This window comes from Lutra lutra, chromosome 2 (assembly GCF_902655055.1).
Source record: "Lutra lutra chromosome 2, mLutLut1.2, whole genome shotgun sequence".
NCBI lineage: Eukaryota > Metazoa > Chordata > Mammalia > Carnivora > Mustelidae > Lutra > Lutra lutra.
The window spans coordinates 70959740-70967696 of record NC_062279.1 but is presented as its reverse complement, the minus strand read 5'-3'; positions in this window follow the sequence as shown (position 1 = coordinate 70967696).

The following is a 7957-nucleotide window of genomic DNA, read 5'->3' as shown; positions in this document are numbered from 1 at the left end:
GTCTCCTAGCTATGAAGGAGTATTGGCCCCGCCCTTTGGGCACCTTTTGGGCGCCAATTCTGAACTAGGTGATAGGCTGGTTCAAATGTCTACTAGGGTAAATTGTAATTCAATTGGTCGCCTAGCATCACTGTGGAGTTTCCTGTGTGTGTTACAATCTCATTGGCCACCTGTGTGTGGCCAGGCCCAACCACATGGCCTCTGCTCTATAAAAGTTAGTCTGGAAAGCAGGGAGGGGTCATCCTCTCTATAAGGAGCGGCCCCGACCGGTCTGTTTGATGGTCGGTCTGATTCCTGATGCTTGGCGCAAAATAAAGCTTTGCTTGACCTTCGCTTTGTATCAGTCTCGCTCCTTTAATCACGGACCCATTATTGGAGTACCCAATTTTGGGGGACCCAACAGTGGAAAAGCAATTACCTATAAATGTCATAAATAATGTGTTTAGGTTTTCTCTTATAGGAAGTCTCCTTGATTATGAAATGATAATCAAGTAAAACTATAGTCACACAGTTACAGAAGTCAAATGAGCACACTGTGTCTGTGATATTTCTGCCACAGCCTTTTTCAACACCTGTTGATCAGTCAATCAGAGGAAACCTCAGGGGCTGAAGATAGGCCAGCTCGGTGGAAATTCCTTCCCAAAATAGCAATAGCTGAGCAAATTGCTAGGCCAACAGAAGTAGACCATGGACAGGCCTCAGGATTTTGTATGATAGAACAACTGTCTTCAACGGTTGGCATTTTTTCAATGTTTAAATCCTTCTTTGGTCTAACAGCTGATTTCCTCCTTTGTCATAGTCTTCCTTCCTTTCTGTTTTCCCCAGGGAAAACAGCCACACCCTTCCACATTAGACTTTCTTTGGTAAGCAGCTCCTGAAATTGTCATACAGCTGTCCCTAGTTGTCTGGCAGTGACCACTTTCAAGTTTAATATTCCCTCATTAAATATCTCCATGAGGCATTTAAAATGCAAACTTTAAGAGAAACAGAAGGTTGCCAGTTTTTATTTAGATCAAATGAGTCTCAAAGCCAGTTTTAAATAGCCAATTATTTTGGTAGCTTTGTCTTTCCCTTCTAATGGAGGAAAAAAAACCCAAATGACTTCAGTTTAGTGAAGTCTTCTTCTTTTATTTTTTTTTAAATATCAAACCAACTCAATTTAAAACATTAAAATTTTCAACCATGCAAAGGTCCTTAAATTTTTTTAAGTTATAGTCAAACTATAAAAACTATTGGTTTTCTTTCTTTTCCCCAGCATAATATAATGAGCATTTTCTATGTTAATGTAAACATTGCAGAAAAATCAGTTTTTATGGCCACTTCAAAATTCCATGAGTTGACCAAGCTGTCCATATATTGCATTTAAGTTGCTTCAGTCTTTTGCTATTATAAACAGTGCAGAGTTTAATGTATTTTTACATAAAGCTTTTCCTGTAGTTAGGGCTACATTCTCAAAGCAGATCTAGGAAAGAGTGGGTCAAAGACTGACTTTTTTTAAAATTATAGTTGAAACTCAATATTACATTAGTTTCAGGTGTAAAATACAGTGACTCAACAAGTTTATACTTTATGCTATGCTCACCACAAGTGTAGCTACCATCTAAAGGCCATGACATTTAAAATTAGCCAGATGGGGCGCCTGGGTGGCTCAGTGGGTTAAGCTGCTGCCTTCGGCTCAGGTCATGATCTCAGGGTCCTGGGATCGAGTCCCACATCGGGCTCTCTGCTCAGCAGGGAGCTTGCTTCCCTCTCTCTCTCTCTCTGCCTGCCTCTCCATCTACTTGTGATCTCTCTCTGTCAAATAAATAAATAAAATCTTTAAAAAAAAAAATAAAAAAAAATAAAATTAGCCAGATGAAGATGAATGTTCATATATGCAGAATACAGTCCACTTATAAAGAGATCTGATGATTTGCCAATCAGCAGGCAAAAGCTAACCGAGGTTAGAAGAAACCATTTTTCTTTAAAATCAATGAAGTTTATTTGTAATTCTCTGAATTAAGATATACTGGATTCAAAATTTCTTTAATTAGTTACGCTCTATTTTATATGCAAAGATTTCAAAAACTTTTACTTTGTAGTAGATGCATCAGTCAAGAGAGGATTTTAAAAGATTAAAATGACTTTAAGCTCATTATGTGGTTAATTTTTTTTCAGCATTTTTTAATGATAAGGTAATGATAAGTTATCCTTCTATGTTGGATAAGTGTAATGGAAGCACATACAAATTTGAAATACAAAAAAGATAATTGAAGGTTTCCTTTAATTTTACCTTCCAGTTACAATACTAACGTACACTGTGCTTGTCTCGCTTAATACTATATTTAGGATCTCTTTTCCATATTACTTCTTATTATACTATATTAGAAAATACATTTTAAAAATTAGTAGTAGTAGCAAGGAAAAACATAAGATGTAAAACAGTAACCATCAAGATTATCTGATGCCATTTTTAAAAGTAACAGCACATGCACATTGGAGTAACGTCTCCCACGGAACTCTATTCACTATCCCAGTCAGAGTGCCTTTACTCCCCTGGATTAAACACTGTTAACCTTGCAGGAAAACTTTAGAATTGTTCTTTCATAGGCCAAGAAAGCAGGAGAAATTATAGACATAGATATAGTTATACAGATGTAATTACAAGTAGATATGTTTGATGATAATACACACAGATAGGTATACTGTTTTTATCCTAATTCTATCTCCAATATAGTCTCATAACTGCACACTTAATTATTCATTCCATTCTTTTTTTTCCAACTTGTGTGAGCTTTGACAATAGTTATTTTTCTTTTTTTTTTTTTAAAGATATTTATTTATTTGACAGAGAGAGAGATCACAAGTAGGCAGTGAGGCAGTCAGAGAGAGAGAGGAGGAAGCAGGCTCCCCGCTGAGCAGAGAGCCCGATGCGGGCCTCGATCCCAGGACCCTGGGACCATGACCTGAGCCGAAGGCAGAGGCTTTAACCCACTGAGCCACCCAGGCGCCCAGTTATTTTTCTGAATGAAGAAAAATAGCAGTCCAGTTTCTTAAACTATAATGAGGAACAGATCTATGGAATTGAACAAGGCCAAGAAATTGACATGTAATTATTTAATATGCGCTCCTATTTGAATGTAATGTTCTTCATATACAGGAATAAGATATATCATTCCATTTAAACCCTTGTTCCATTCCTTATTGTTCATCCATAAGGAATCTGTTAGTACTCCAGCGGTCTTGAAAGGCTCCTCCTCTAATACTGTTTCTTTTCTCACAATCATCCTGGATATTTCACCATGCTAATTCCTCTAGATAATCTCTGTATCTGCTTTTCTTTTTCCACAAAAAAAAAAAAAAATTCTGTTTTAATTGAAATTATATGACATTTGTAGATTATTTTTAAGAATTTTGTTACAAGGGCGCCTGGGTGGCTCAGTGGGTTAAGCCGCTGCCTTCGGCTCAGGTCATGATCCCAGGTCCTGGGTTCGAGCCCCACATCGGGCTTTCTGCTCCGCGCAGAGAGCCTGCTTCCTCCTCTCTCTCTGCCTGCCTCTCTGCCTACTTGTGATCTCTCTCTGTCAAATAAATAAATAAAATCTTTAAAAGAAAAAAAAGAATTTTGTTACAAAATAAATTCTTCCCATTCTTTTCCCATCCCACAAAGTTTTGGTGTTTGTTTTTTTTTTTTTTTTTTAATTGAGAGTGGTTGTTAAATTTTGTCCAAAGACCCATTAGCAATCTATGGAAATGGCCATATAGCTTTTGTCTTTTGACTTATTAATATGAGAATTAAGTGTTAGATCTTTGGATGTTAATATAAAACCTAGTTGGTCATTCTATATTCTTCTTTAATATTGACTATTGACTTCTATTTACTAATAAGTTTCCAGATTTTATATTGCTATTCAAAACATCAACCTGTATTTCCTTCTTAGTTCATTTTGATATCCATATTATTCTGTCTTTATAAAGAAATGTTAAAATTATTTTGCTTAAGTTCAACAAAAGCTGCTTTGGAATTTATGATACTGGCTTTCAAGCCCAGAAGTATAAAACTTTTATACTTAGACCCTATAAACCAAGTTGAAAATGAGATTATTTCAGATTAAGGGTCATATCTAACTGTGCCCAAATATCCTTATAGAAACATGGCTTATGGAATCTATTCCTGTACTTCAACTCTACTTTTATTACTGTTATGATAAAATTTATTTTTCTCTATTCATTTTTGTGCACATACACAAATTGGCAAATATCTCAAGTAGCAGAAGCATATGATCAAAAGACCACCCACAGGCTTGGGCTACACATGTGCAGCACATCCACAGCTTATAAAATAAAACTCATGAGGGACAAATCTGAAGTTTGCTGTTTGATAGAGGTGAAAATAATGTTTAATCAAACAAGTCTTTGGGGGCATACCTGATTCTGTGGCATGTATCCAAGTCAGATACAAAGTAAGAGAAAGAAGTAGGAAGACACCGTGGTTTGAAGCACACTTGCTCCTAAGATCACCAGGTAGGCCAACAAGTGGCTCAATAGGATAAATTTGCATTAAATTGAACATTTTCTGCCTCAATTTTTAGTTTGCTTCTTGATCAGATTTCTCAGTTACTATTTTATTTGCTGCCACATAATCTCTGTTTGCTGGTAGAGAGTGCCAGAAATGAGGGGGAGTAAAATATTCAGAAGTGGGGGTAAGTAGGCCAGCTCCTTGAGAGTTGGAGAATTTTTCAGAACTTCTGGGGCCTCCAGGAGAGAAAATTTTAAAGAAGGGTGCAGGAGCAAGTCTGCACACTCCTTTTTACACCCCTTCCATCAGAGACGTTTTGATTATCTTCACCTATTGTTTGTCTGAACAACAAAGGTCTGTGTCTTTTAAAAGGAAACTCATAAACCAGTGTACTAAAATACACTTTGTCCTTAATTAACCTGAAACGTAAGACAGACGTATAGATAACATGAAAGTAGAGTGATTTATAGCCTGGAAGTTTCAGTAAAGAAGAAAAGCCAGTATAGTCACTGAGGGATAGGTCTGGAGGATTGAAGTTTACAGTTTTGAAATTGTAGCCTGTCCAAGTATAGCTAACGGAATAAAGGTATGTTAGAGAACCTCCAAGATGACCCCCAATGATCTCATTAGCTGGTATACCCCTGTGAAGTTCATTCTATGTTGGATAGTGCTGACTTGCATAACCAAGGAATATTGCAGAAAAGATGGAATGTGATCTCCAAGGCTAGGTCATAAAAGACATTGTAGTTTACATCTTGCTCTTTGTCGAATCATTAACTCTAGAGGAATCTAGCTGTCATGACATAAGGAAACTCAAACTATGATACACAGATGTCCACAGGGCTCCTGCCAACAATAGCATTAACTTTCTAGACACATGAGTGAGCCACCCTGGAAGTAGATCATCCAGGTCTTTCTACACTTTCAGACAAAAGTAGCTATGAGCAACATCTTAATTGCAATCTCTTGATACTCTGATCCAGAATCACCCAGCTGAGACCCCACTGGTTCCTGATGCACAGAAACTGTGTGAAACAATAAATAGTTGTTGTTTTAGGACACTAGTTTTTTTCAACAATTTGTCATGAAAGAGTAGATAACTAATAATCTCTTAAACTAATGGTTTAAGAGATGGAGCAGGTCCATTTATGCCATCTGTAAGTAGAAGAACAGACCCGAAGATCGTGAAAGATAAGCAGGTCAAAGAACCAATATGCCACTTGTGGAGTAAATAAACAAATAGATGCTGACAACACCGGGAGTGATGGAAGCACTTGGAGTGCAAAGAATCAAGAGCCCAACTAGATCCAAAGTCGTAATTTAAAAAAAAAAAAAAAAGTGGGTGCAAGATGCGCTTCAAATCAAGCACTTCAAAAGAGCAGGAATTTTTATAACAAAAGAAGGTAATCATTGGAAAGCTGAACTGAGACCCACTAAAGGGGTCACTGATCCCACTGCCCAACCTTGGTACCCACAGAAATGGGCTCTAGGGGTAAATAATAAAAGTGCCTGAGAAACTGTATTACTGTGTATGAGCTAATCTCATCCATAATATTAATTAAACCTCATTATAATAACTCAAGTGCCTTTGCCAGGAGTCTTTCCTAAGCAAAAGAAGGGTTTGGTTCTCAGATTCTTACAATATGTTTAAAACAAGCGTAGTTGGAGCACCTGGGTGGCTCAGTGGGTTAAAGCCTCTGCTTTCGGCTCAGGTCATGATCCCAGGGTCCTGGGATAGAGCCCAGCATCGGGCTCTCTGCTCAGCAGGAAGCCTGCTTTCCTTCCTCTCTCTCTGCCTGCCTCTCTGCCTACCTGTGATCTCTGTCTGTCAAATAAATTTTAAAAAAAATTAAAAAAAAAAAAAAACAAGCGTGGTTTGCTACACTCCTCATGATATACAAGAAGAAATCTATTTCTGTACCTTTTTGAATAAAATCCTATCTAACTTGAAAGCCTCTCTCAGGACCATAAGCTACCTTTTTGTACTTTTTCCTTCTTATGACTTTCATCACTTCTCTGTTGGTATAGCAGTATCGAACAACCAGGCAGTCCAGCGACATGTAGAAGAGGCCCTCCCTCTGGTCGGTAGACCAATACGCTCACCACTGAGATACATCGTGAGAGTTATTGTTCTAGCTCCCATTAGAAAGAAACCTCTACCTCTTTCACTGCAGTCCCTAAGGCCGTGATGTTTAATGCTCAGTTCCTGCTGTGAACAGGTGTTTGTCCCAACCTGCATGAGGATGACCACCAACCGCAGAACCCACCACCACTCTGTCCTCCTAGGTTCTGAGAACCCAACTCTCTCTAAGTCTGGAACCTTCTTAGATTCTAAGATTCTAAGTCAGAATCTTTTCCTAGAAGCAACAACCCCCATTTCCCTGCAGATAATCCAACAGGCTTGTCTTTTTGTTTTGTTTATTTTATTTTATTTTTTTCAGTGTTCCAAAATTCATTGTTTATCACCACACTCAGTGCTCCATGCAATACGTGCCCTACACAATACCTACCACCAGGCTCTCGCCACCCACCAGCCCCCTTCCAAAACCCGTAGCTTGTCTCTCAGAGACCATAGTCTCTCATGGTTTGTCTCCCCCTCCGATTTCCCCCAACTCACTTCTATCTCCCCATGTCATCTATGTTATTCCTTATGCTCCACAAGTAAGTGAAACCATATGATAATCGACTCTCTTGCTTGACTTATTTCACTCAGCATAATCTCTTCCAGTCCCATCCATGTTGATAAAAAAGTTGGGTATTCATCCTTTCTGACGGAGGCATAATATTCCATTGTATATATGGGCCATATCTTCTTTATCCATTCATCCATTAAAGGGTGTCTTGGTTCTTTCCACAGTTTGGCGACTGTGGCCATTGCTGCTATCAACATTAGGGTACAGATGGCCCTTGTTTTCACTACATCTGTATCTTTGGGGTAAATACCCAGTAGTGCAATTGCAAGGTCATACAGTAGCTCTATTTTTAATTTCTTAAGGAATCTCCACACTGTTTTCCGAAGTGGCTGCACCAACTTGCCTTCCCACCAACAACAGTGTAAGAGGGTTCCCCTTTCTCCACATCCTCTCCAACACTTGTTGTTTACTGTCTTATTGATTTTGGCCATTCTAACTGGTATAAGGTAGTATCTCAATGTGGTTTTGATTTGAATCTCCCTGATGGCTAATGATGATGAACATTTTTTCATGTGTCTGTTAGCCATTTGTATGTCTTCTTTGGAGAAGTGTCTGTTCATGTCTTCTGCCTATTTTTTGATGTGATTATCTATTTTGCTTGTTTTAATAATACATGTAAATCAATATCACCTTAAGAGATTTTACACCTGCAACTTTTAACTTTCTATGTCTATAAAAAGTTTCCTGTGGCAAAGTAACACTAAATATAACAAAATTTGGCTATACTTCCTTGAAAAAGGGAAGGGAAACTTATATTTTCTTTTAT